General features: G+C 37.1%; 2 protein-coding genes across 7 annotated transcripts in view; one reads left to right on the forward strand and one right to left on the reverse strand.

Annotated features, from left to right (window-relative positions):
* Positions 1-12,441, forward strand: part of RWDD2B (RWD domain containing 2B) — a 1,177,964-nt gene that overhangs the window by 868,271 nt on the left and 297,252 nt on the right. The gene's annotated exons all lie outside the window — the stretch shown is intronic.
* BACH1 (BTB domain and CNC homolog 1) overlaps positions 1-12,441 on the reverse strand; it is a 96,563-nt gene that overhangs the window by 28,294 nt on the left and 55,828 nt on the right. Inside the window, exon 2 of one of the 6 annotated variants that reach the window (XM_050784723.1) lies at positions 6,195-6,253. The exons of 4 other annotated variants lie outside the window; for them this stretch is intronic. The gene's annotated coding sequence lies outside the window, so the exon portion shown is untranslated. Of the gene's footprint in view, positions 1-6,194; positions 7,563-12,441 lie in introns of those variants that run through there. One more of the 6 variants, XM_050784722.1, reaches the window with a different exon arrangement.

The following is a 12,441-nucleotide window of genomic DNA, read 5'->3' on the forward strand; positions in this document are numbered from 1 at the left end:
CTTTGGATCTCAAGGTGACTCCACACAAATAATTCCTACACCTTTACCCTAGAGCTGCTAGTAGCCCAACTACACACATCTGTGGCCCACTGCTTCTCACCCTGCCACCAGCTGGCTATTCACCTCAAATTCCAGAGAATTCTTTGCTCAGCATCTGTTTAGGCAGTTTTCAGTAACACATCATTTCACGGGTTCAGAGCGAGCTTACAGATTTGCCACCCCTGGGCGAGATGCCAATCCCAAGTCCTACCAGCTGCAGCTGAGAGAAACTAGAGATTCAGATAGTGAAACAGCCATCCAGGAGGACCCCTCTAAGAAGGATCAGTCTCCCTTAAAGTGGATTGAGCACAGCATGCACGATGACTGATGCTGTTCACACAAGAAATCTGGAACTCATTCCTCATTCCTTCCTCAGCTGGACACCTCTATTCAATCTCTTACTGAGTCCTGCTGCCTCTGCCTCTTCACACTGAGGTCCACCTCTCTCCATCTGCATCAGCACAATTCTAATCCAAGCCATCATCAGCTCCTGCCTGGAAAAATGCTGTTTAACCTGTAACAGCTCACAAGCTCACAAATGTGCAAGTTTAGTTATATAAAATAAAGTTTCACATAATAATATTTATGCTTATTACACGCAAGTAGTCTGATACTTTCTACTCCATTCAAATTTTTTTTTAAATCCCAGTTGTGATCCACTCAATTTCAAGACCCACTAATGGCCCATCACCTACGCACTGACAAATAGAGGCCCGGTGGCAAACAGGATTTAGAGTCTCAGAATTTACAATCTTACACTGTCTCGATTCAAATCCCAGCTCTGCCACTTACTAGCCATATGACCTTTGCCAAGTTGCTTAACCTCACTGTCTTGGGTCCCTCATCTACAAAGTAGAGAAAACACCACCTCACTGAGATGTTCTGAAGTTTACATGAGATGAGGAGGGAAAAGAGTTCACAGCACAGTGCTTGGTCTACAGCAACAAATAATATTAGCTGCTATTAGTGGTGATAATATTAACAAAAGCCTTATACCCCTAAAGCCCTTCTTGATCCCCTCCAATGTATTCTCTTCATAACAAAAACTCTGTATCACCTTTCAAATAAATGGCTTATGATCACTTCAAAATCCTTAACATGTCCTCAAGTCCTATGTAGTTGGGTTTTCCATCCACTAATCCAGACTTATCTCAAGCCGTTGCCCCCCTCTCTTGCTATTCTCTAGCCTGTCTCCACCTTCCTGCTCCACAGGCCCCAAGCTCCTACTGATTTCAGGGCCTTCACACACACTGTGCCCACTATCTGGACTTCTACTCTTTAGCCAGCTAACGCCTCACCTTTTAGTTCTCTGTTTAAATGTCACAACTTTGTCTGATTTGTTCTCTGCCATAACCCAAGCATACCTGTTGCACCTGGTCCAACAGAGGTACATGCTGCTGAATGAATAATTTCTTATTTTTAATACAGAAACAAAACAGAGATTATCTAGATCAGCAGTCTCCAACTTTTTGGCACCAGCAATGGGTTTCATGGAAGACAATTTTTCCCCAGATGGGTGGTACAATGGTTTTAGGATGAAACTGTTTCAGACCATCAGGCATTAGAGTCTCACAAAGACTGTGCAACCTATATCCCTCACATGCACAGTTCACCACAGGGTTCACACTCCTATGAGAACTTAATGCTACTGCTGATCTGACAGGAGGCGGAGCTCAGGCAATAATGCTCACTGGGCAGCCACTCACTTCCTGCTGTGCAACCCAGAGGTTGGGGACCCCAATCTAGATCTTCTTCCAAACACAGCCCAGTCACCTATTCCAACATATGTGGAACAATGCCACTGAGCCAAGTATTCAGAGAAAATTTCTTGGACAGCTTTTCCAGAGCCTTGAGGGGCAAAAAAGAGGCCAGCTCATCCCTCTGGAAGTCAAAAACATACCTGCCACGACAGGCCAAAAAAGTGCAAAGATTGGCAACTATAAACATGGCCAATACAGACGACCTACAGTAATGAAAACACTTTGCCCTTTGCTTTCATTAGCATGAGGCACTACAGAAGAGTGTTCTGAAAATCATTTCTCCTAACCCTGGAAACCATCTAAGTGGTCAGCAATCCATTTTTACCCAATAACTTAACTATGTAACAACTACATCAGACAAGAACGGCACATTCACGTCCTCTAACATCCATCATGCACTTTCTAACATTTCTCAAATCTAAAAAGTAAAACACTCCAGCCTTCCAGAATCTAACATTCTATTAACTTATTAATGCTAAATTTAGATTCCTGTTACGCCTGCATTTTTCTATATTCTTAGAAATAATACCATTGTTATCATTCAAAATAAAAGTTTGATGACCTTTGGAAGTTGCCAATTCATTCACTAGTGCTGATAAATGATGAATAAGCATTTTAAAGCTTCCTACACCTCAATTTGGAAATAACTTCTGCTCTCTGCTGAATGCGCATAATTTAAGTTTTGATAGTTACTACTTGACATTTTTGCTTACAAAATCATACAGGAAACAAGATGCTGTGGCTTTATCAAATTATATAATTTTAAAGATAATTTATTTAAAGGAAAAAAAACTTTTAAAAACCTAAGGTGAACACCTGATCATGAAACCAGGTCTACAATAGTTCATGTAACAGAAAGTCAGAAGATAACTTTCTATAAAGTTCCGTGTGTGCAAAAGAGCTGGAATTTTATCTACCTCAAGTCAATGGACTATGTTGTGTTTTAATTCTCAATGTAGAAGGGTACAATAAATAACACTGCAAACTTTTTTTTTTTTTAAAAAGGCTACCACAATTTATCTTCATTGAACAATGACAAATGTTCTTCCTACAAGTGTTAGCTGTGCCACATGATACACTAAGTGCCATGAAAACACAAATAAAAGACTCCCTTCAAGAATATAACCTAGATATGTTCAAAATGAGAACGACGCCTCTAGGTAAAAAAGATAATAATAATCATTATAATCAATTTACACAGGAGTGTGGATATCTGGAAAGGTATTTATTTGAAGTAAATCTTCAAACAAAAACTACTTTCCTGGTCAGTTTTCATTTAACCATAATATTCAATTAATGAGAACAATTATTTCACAAACAGTTCTCTGTTAGTCAAGGTGTGTGTGTGTGTGTGTGTGTGTGTGTGTGTGTGTGTGCCGGCCACAAGTGGTGGCCAGTGGACATCAGGAACAGTGCATATGGGCAAGTTCCAGCCTTTTTATAAAAGCAGTGCCGTGACCTGCAGCCCAGTCCATTCCTCAAAACCTGCCTTCTCCCATTTCTAGTGGCTGTTGGGAATTTCCACCTTTGGAAATTCTGCCTAACATCACCTTCATCAACCTGTCAATTATTTTCACCTCACTCAATTTCAGGGCAGGATCTTCAATGACTCAGAAGACAGGCAAATTCCTCTTACTATGACATCTTTCCTAGCTCCCTAAGCCCAAGCTTCAAAATCCCCTAAGCCAGTCAGTTTCTGTTACAATATACCTAAGATACCCAAAGTCTGAGTGTTCTTCTGAAATTAGGTGAACCTTATATTCAATGTTTCAAGTGGATGGCAAAGATCCAACAGTATCCTGTGTCTATACCTTTGACTCTCCTTTAAGGGTCTTTATTTTTAAAATGATTTTAAATTTAAGGTGGAGATTTCCATAAGAAAAATTCTTTCTAAAGACATGGCTCTTCATCATTCTATAATTCTGAAAAAAACTTAACATCAAAAAGTCTGTGGAAACTTAATTCAGGACAGTGATTTAGGACAACATTCTTCCCAAAGTCCCAAGACCCGACTCGCCTGCCAGGAGCGCCTGGAAGAGTAACTCCGTGACCAAGTTGTTATTTTCTTTAACCGTTTACAGGCTTAAATATCATAACTGCTTAAACATCTGTGATTTGATAATCACATTTTCTAAAGTTATTTCTCTCAGCCTTAGGAAAAGCCTTAAGTATTATTGGATAAGGTACACCGACAAATATATTTTGAAAAGGCTGAATGAAAATGGGAAACAAAAAATAGTTTGAACTAAGGTAAGTAGCAGAGGAGCTTATAGCAACACCAAAAATGACGACATTGTTAGACGAGTAAATAACCTGGCAATTTACATTAGAACTGTTACGTAACTAAAGATGCCACTGCTTTTTTAAAAATGGGGTGGGAGGCAATCACTACAATTATTGCAGCTCATGATTATTACAACATCATGTGAGGTCCCATACAGGCAATATTTTTCATTGACTTTTCCTAATATTAAAAACCATATAGTTAAGTCATGGACCTTTTGTTATAGTTGCTGGATCTAAACCCATATTTGAAATTATGAAACTAAGGTTAAGCTTAGAGGAGAGGAGAGTCTGAACTGTTAGAGAAGTTTGAAAAACTACTTCAGAGATCAAAAATAAATGGTGTTTTACTTCCCAAACGAACAAATCCAACTTTGATAATTCTGGGTCATAAGTTTAGAAGAGCTTGGAAGTAAACACAGGAACAAAGATGAGAAGGAACATAGGAAATCCAAGCTCCAGAACCAAAACAAGACTAACAGATTCCACTGTTATACCTTTTTACTACAAAGAATTTAAGAAACAATGAAGTCTTTTATTTGCTTAACATATTTGGCTGCTACTTGATTCTGAATAGGATTGTTATCTGTTATGAAAATGTGAACTAGTAACTAGAATTGGTCCACATCAATAAAGCTTATTCACTGAATACATATTTTCTGTCATGCATTTGTCAGTCACTATTTGTGAAGCAACTTTGGGGTATGATTTAATATAGAATAAGCCATATCTATTTAAAGCATACAATACAATGACCTTTAACAACTGTATATGTGCATAAAACCACCACCACCACTCCAACCAAGACAAAGAAATTTCCATCAGTCCTCAAAATTTCACACACCCCTTCCACCAAGGGCAGTGACATGTGCCCTTCCCTGTGCTAGATTCCAGGTAACCAATAATTTGCTTTAGTGTCACTATGGATTAATGAGCATTTTCTTTTTATATAAATGGAATCACACATTATGTACTCTTCGGGTTTCTTTCACTTAATGATTCTGAGGTTCATTCATGTTGTTGCATACCTCAGATGTTCCTTTATATTACAGAATAACACTCCATTACATGGATATGCCACAATTTGTTTATCCATTTGACTCTGATGGACTGCTGTAATAAAGACGTACCCTTGCATTGTTCTCAATTTGGGATTATTGCAATAAAGCTTTGATGAACATTTGCATGGACATATATTTCGTGTTTCATTTTTCTTGGATAAACAACTAGGAGTAAAAGAGCTGAGTCATATTACAGGCACATGTCTAACTTTTTAGAAATTGCTGAATAGTTTTCCAAAATGACTGTATCATTTCATCTTGCTACCAGCAGTGTATGACAATTCCAATGTATGGCAATTAATGAGAATGCGCTACATAAGACGCGTCCATCCCTTTGAATGTGAGGACTGTTTTGCTTCATCTGTGGTGGTAGATAGCATGAAAATCATGCATGGACTTTTTTTTTTTCTTCTTTGTAGCTCGTCAGCTATCGTTAGTGTATTTTATCTGTGGCCCAAGACAATTCTTCCAATGCAGCCCAAGGAAGCCAAAAGGTTGGACAGCCATGTTCTACATTCTCATTAACCCTTGGTATTGTCATCTTTTTAATCCTGCCTATCCTAATATGTATGGTGGTATCTCACTGTGGTTTTACTTTGCATTTCTTGATCAGTAATGGACGTTGAGCCTCTTTACATGTGCTTATTAGCCATTTGTATATCTCCTTTTGTGAAATGTCTAATTCTTCTGGGCTTTTTAATTCTTATCAAATTCTACCGTAAGAGCTAGTTGAATTCTGATTAGGACTGCAGTGAAAATATAGATCAATTTGGGGAGAACCAACATCTAAAAAACTGAGTCCTCCAGTATATAAATAGGGCATCTATCTTCATTTACGTAGGCATTCTTTATCTCAGCATTATTATGATCTTTTTATTAAAGAGGGCTTGTGAAGCTTTTGCTAAATTTATTCCTCAGCATTTAATGTTTATAGTTACTGCAAATAGAGTTGGGTTTTTTAACTTTTTTTTTTTTGCTGCTATTGTGTAAAAACAAAATTATCATTTTAAATATCAACTGTGAATTCTGCAACCTTACTTAATTTGCTTACCAGTTCAGATAGCTGCTTTGTGGATTCCATAGGATTTTCTAGGCACACAGTCATGTAATCTGCAAACACAGACAATTTTACTTCTTTCCCACCTTTATGCTTATTTCTTTTTCTTCCCTTATTGCAATGACTGAATAGTGAGAGTGGTGACAGTGGGTATCCTCATCTCATTCCCATATAAGGAAAGTGTTAAGTATTTCACCACTAAATATGATGTTAACTGTAGATTTTCTAAGATGAGCAACTAATGGGCAGAGAGGCGGGTGCAATTGTTACTATCCCACTTAAGGCTCCCACAAGAAAGAGGGGAGGGGAAAAAAGCAAAGAATGAAAATTCCCCCAACGCATAAAATTTCCCAACTCAGCCTCCTCCAAGGTTTGTCTACACCAGTTTCTAAATACTTACACCTCAGATACCCCTAAAATCCCACAATCATAGGCTGAAGATAAAGAGAGAGTTGTTATCAGGGAGCACAAGTAAGGACATAAAGACTTTTCCAGAAACTGTCAAACGGCAGCTAGCTGCTCTAGGGATACCTATGGGTGGGACAGCACAAAATATTAACAGCACTTTATAACTTGAGGACTCCACTGTCAGTTGAGCATGTCACTTTACATCTCTGTGACAATTTTTTTTTTCTGGCAATCTAGGAACAAGAATAGTACTTTTGGGGGAGATCCAAATGAAATAATATATTTAATCTTCTTAGGACAATGTCTGGCACATAATGAGTGCTTAATAATCATCAGCTATTATTTGAATTTGATGCTAGAAATGTTTTTTGAGTAGCACAGGGTAGCACTGAAACTGTAGGGAAAGAAATACAAGACTCCACTACTCAGCTCAGTGCCCAGTATTGACACAGCATTGCTATAACACAAACAAAACTGGCTAACTGGTTTTCAACTTTTAGAATAGACAAATAATGGGAGACTTAATTGTAACTATAGCATAGAATGTAAATACTATTAACCTTGACAAAATAAAACAGGCTGGGAGACAGAATCAGGGAGAATGGGAAGAGTATTTCCATACAACTTACAATGTGCAAAGTCAAAAGGCACTGCCTTCAATTAATGAGACAAGAAAAAGAAATAGAAAAAAAATGTTTAGAGCTGGAGTTGCAGAGGTGATCAAGAGTAGAAGTGGAATTAATAATAAGATTACAAATACACGTGGGGGGATAGTAAAGGAAATCATCGTCCACAGTAAGTCAACAGATAATGTCTTAGGTTGATAAAATGAGATATAAACATCTTAGACAGAGGTATCCACCAAAAAAATTAAATAGCAGAAATCAGTAAACATTGCACATAACTCTGAAGCAGAATTAGGGGGTGAGGTGTAGCAGATAAGGTTGTTCTCTGTACAAAAAAAAAAAAAAAAAAAACCAAGAACATGTATTACTCTGACTAAAAACAAACTTAAAATGTTTAAATAGTAAACAAAAGTAGCAAAACTTAGTTAAATGTAAATTGTTGATAACTTGGTTGCAAGTATTAGTGTAACTTTTTAGGAGTCTTCAAGTACAAAAGGCATTTGAGAGAGAAAATTTTGAACTGAAATGATTTTAACAGAACTAAGAGATGGAAAGAAAAAAAATACAGAAAGACATCTTGTTTGGGTACGATGTTATACATACTATTTAATACTGGCAAATACTAATTTAAATCAGTTAAAAATTTAAGGGTATCCTCCAGAAAAATGAGCTGTTGAACCGCCAAATCACTAAAGCACCGGTTCTCCGCCTTACAGAATCTGATGAAATCTATTGAACTTCCACCAGAAAACTAAGCAAATAATAAAATTCTGCATTTGCCTTTAATGGAACTGATGAATAATGGATCCTCTCTTAAAATTTATTGACCCTCCTTATACCCCTTGATCTGTAATTCTTTGCTATCCTGTACTGAATTTCCAAAAGGAACCATTTATACTCACACTCTCTTCCCAATTTCATTTGAGCCCGCTCAAACAAGCCTTTGCCCTCCACTCCATAGAAACAATTTAGTGAAGCTCAACAGCTTCCACATCACCAAATGGCAAATGTTCAGTCTTCTTACACAGCATCTCAGCAATATTTAACAGGTTGATCATTCCTTTCCTGAAACCTTGTCTTCACTTGGCTTCCAGGATCCTCTAGTTTCTTCTTTGCACACACTCTCTAGGTGAACACATCTGGACCCACAGTGGAGACATGATTACTGCACAGACTTGCTGAACACTCTCATATTCGTATCTGGTCCAATGTTGAGTTCTCTGTTGAATTTCATACTCATACAGCCAACTGCACACTCAAATTACTACCTGTATGTCTAACAGGCATCACAAATTCAGTAGGTCCAGAAATCTTGGTTGCCACCCTCATCACCATGCCTTGTTATGATATTTATTAAAATATTAGCATGGTAAGATCTAGCTAATTTTTATTTTTTTTGTTTCTGCATTCAAATTCTTAACTATAAATACATATTACTTCATAATCAGAAAAATGCTGGAATAAATAACTATAAACAAACAAAAAATGTGCCCTGGTTAAAAAAATAGTTCACATTTATTTTGACTGAAATCTCCCAAAGATTGCCGATTATGTTTTCCCCCTTTAGAGCAGATATTTCCTACAGACAATTGGTTTGTCACTACATGGTAAGGCTCTAAAACTTAACAGATTCTTCACAATAAATTACTAAAGAATAAATTAAATTTTATAGAAACCTAAAATAAAAAGAAGACTTGGTGTTTAAAAAAAAAAATGAGAGAACCCTGCTATAGGAAAATGAGGAGGAAAGACCCATCAAGGCAAGTCTAGCCACGTGAACAAGGGCAAATGCGCATGTGTGAAACTGAACAGATAGCCTAAGTAGGTAGCTCCCACCCTATCTGTCTCACAAAGCTCTTTGAAAAATATGAAGTGTTGAACACACAGAATTATTAAGGACAACAGGAAATCAAGGTTTAGGTTATTTTAAGGCTACCAGCAGCCCTGAATAATCAGATTAACGCTCTACTGGTATCATCAACTGTGTGATCTTCCGTAAATTACCTGGCTTAACACTTCCTATAATAAAAATTCAGTTAAGCTTAATAAGTATCTCAAGATAAAATGAAAATATTAAAATTGCACAAGTCTGCCCAAAATAACTGCTAATTTCACAGACCTAAAGAATTTCCAATTAAAAGAGCACATTCATCCAGGATGACCCGCTTCTGTTACAGATAAGGAAACTACAGCCTTGAGAAGGGCAACAATTTAAAGATTGAAAAGCTCTCTGCTCCCAAGTCCAAATATTACATTTCAATTCATGTTACACAACTCAAGTGGTATGTAGGGGAGGAATAGGTAAAACTGAGGAGGGATGGAAGAACAAGGAGTACAAGAAATACCCCAAGTATCCTGTGTGTGATGAGAACGAACGCTATTAGACAAACAGATTAAATGGACATTTGTGGAACAACAAATTTCCCCTTATTCATCAGTATTTGGTGGCTTTTTTTTTTTTTTGAGACAGAGTCTCACTCTGTTCACCCAGGCTGGAGTGCAGTGGTGCAATCTTGGCTCACTGCAATCCCTGCCTCCCAGGTTCAAGTGATTCTCATGCCTCAGCCTCCCAAAGAGCTGGGATTACAGGCGAGCACTACCACACCACCACACCCAGATAATTTTTTTATTTTTAGTAGAGACAGGATTTCACTATGTTGGCCAGGCTGGTCTCGAACTCCTGACCTCAGGTGATCTGCCCGCCTCGCCCTCCCAAACTGCTGGGATTACAGGCGTGAGCCACCACAGCAGGGTCTGGTGAATTAATTTCTAAATAACACTCACTAGATTATATAACCAATCTCATGCATCACTGAAAGGAACCTGACACTAAACTGTGCTCAACTTAAATCATCAAGGTCTATAGTTATACATACTACATATGGAAAACTAGAAGAAAAGAATGCTAGAAAGTATTTCACTATGAGTTACTTTCAATATAGAGGATTAAGCATCCATGTACTATTTTCATAATGAAATAAAGATTCTTCAGATGCCATCTTGTTTTCAAACTGTAAAAATTATAACCATAATTCGTATTATTTAGGAGGTGAAAGCCCTAAAACTAGTTGATGGCCAAAATGACCCCCTATAGGTTTAAGAGTTGACACACACAGTATGCACAGTAACTGAAAAGACAAACAAAAAAAGTGCTCTTCAAGTTCCTAATTATACACCAACTCACAATAAAAATGAGTCAAAAAGGGGGGTGGGGGGAGGTGCTTAAGAGTATAAAAAGAATGTTAACAATTTTAATTAAATAAAGCAGAAGTTACCGTACAGCAATCAGTATATCACATGAATCACAAATCTGAAACTGTTTTATTCAAGTAGAGATACTAAATTGAAATGCCTTATTTAAAAACAACCAAATCCAATAATCCCTAACAGCCACCATAGGGCCACAGTTTCTCAATATACATAGCTAAAACTAAAAATGTAAGTCTATTTTTCACTATTTAACTTGAGAGTCAAAATAATTATTTCTAAAATGAGGATTTCCAAGCTACAGATTTTGCACCAGTGATCTCAGTAACTACTTTTCATTATATGATAACCACAAGATTCAGCCAAATAAGGAACAATATGTGGCCTATAAATAAAGCTGAAATATACCTCAGTTTAAATAGCATTTAAGGAACTACTAAGTAGGTAAATACTACTGCATTATCTGAGACAAAAATTACATTGGTAGTATAAGTCTTTCTAAATTCTATCCAAAAAAATAATACCAGTTCAGAAGCCTATTCTGGCCATTTATCACAGTCTATTTGTTACTCTCAAAAAGAAACAACCATTGAGCAATTACTTTGCATTTTGTAAATTTACAACACTCAAGTGTTTAGGATTTACATTATTTATCTGCCTGTGTTTCACAGCACAGGAAGCACCCAAACCTGGGATTGAGAAGGAACAAGAATGAAATATAAAAGTGCTTTTACACAGTGACCATACTTGTAACAACACACACAGGTGTCCCCCTTATCTACAGGGGATACATTCCAAGAACCCCAGTGGATACCTGAAACTGCAGATAGTAACGAACCCTATATATACTATGCTTTTTCATCAAGTACAATAAGAGATTAATAATAATAAAACACAACTATAACCATATACTGTAATAAAAGTTATGTGAATGTGATGTTTCTCAAAATATCTACTGCATTTAGTATTTTTGGACTTCATTTGACCACGGGTAACAAACTGCTGAAAGTGAAACAGTGGGTGAGAAGCCTACTGTATATCAAAATTGCTAAGAGAGTAGATTTAAAGGTTCTCACCACACACACACACACAAAGGTAAGTGAGGTAATGGACATATTAATTAGCTTGATTTAATCTTTCTACAATGTACACATACAGCAAAACAGAAAAGTTAGGAGTACTACAAGAATACTGTATAAACTTAAGGTGGCATTAATTTTGAAGTCTGAAAAGAATGACTAATAAGCTAACCACGGTACAGCTTTCCCTTCGAGGAGTGGAATGAGTGTGTAGAGAAGGGAAGATGTTCCTGTTTGTACTCCTGATTCAAGAATTTGGGTTCTAAAGAATCCTGACCCATCTAGCCAATGAATTAACCGTTCTATCTGAGCCAGGTTGGCGTCAGCACTCGGTGCAAGCCATATAGACCACAGGTGGGTGTGCACTATCAACTGAGGGACAGAGTAGTCCTCTTGGTATACACATAATCAGAAACTACCAGATATAATTATATGTTCTCCTCTCCCTGAAAGGAGTAAGACAATGGCAGGGAACTTTTGAAATGTTTAAAGTACTGAAAAAAATTTCTTTCTTTTATATATATTTATTGGCAAAATTGGCATTTTCAATTTTTAAATAATTTTTAAATAAACCATTGATTTGATTTGATTGTAAAAGTGCTACTCGATCATAGAAGGAAATGGCATATAAAAGGAAAAAAAGTCACCTAAAATTCCACATCCAAAGACAAGCATATTTTATTTTTCTCCTCAGAAGTTTGTATCTATGTGTAGTGGTGGCTAGTAGACAAGGATGTCACCGTTAACTGCACAATACCATTCACCCCCTCACTTTCTAACCAAACCCTGATTGTGCTCACATATGTCTCTCAACCAGAGGCCATCAACTTCCCAGTAAGCAGACCCCAGTCACAACCTAAGATGAATCACAATCCATTTATGCCAATCACAGCTGTGCTATTCCCCTTGACCTTGACTCAT

Source organism: Macaca thibetana, chromosome 3 (genome assembly GCF_024542745.1).
Source record: "Macaca thibetana thibetana isolate TM-01 chromosome 3, ASM2454274v1, whole genome shotgun sequence".
Classification (NCBI taxonomy): Eukaryota; Metazoa; Chordata; class Mammalia; order Primates; family Cercopithecidae; genus Macaca; species Macaca thibetana.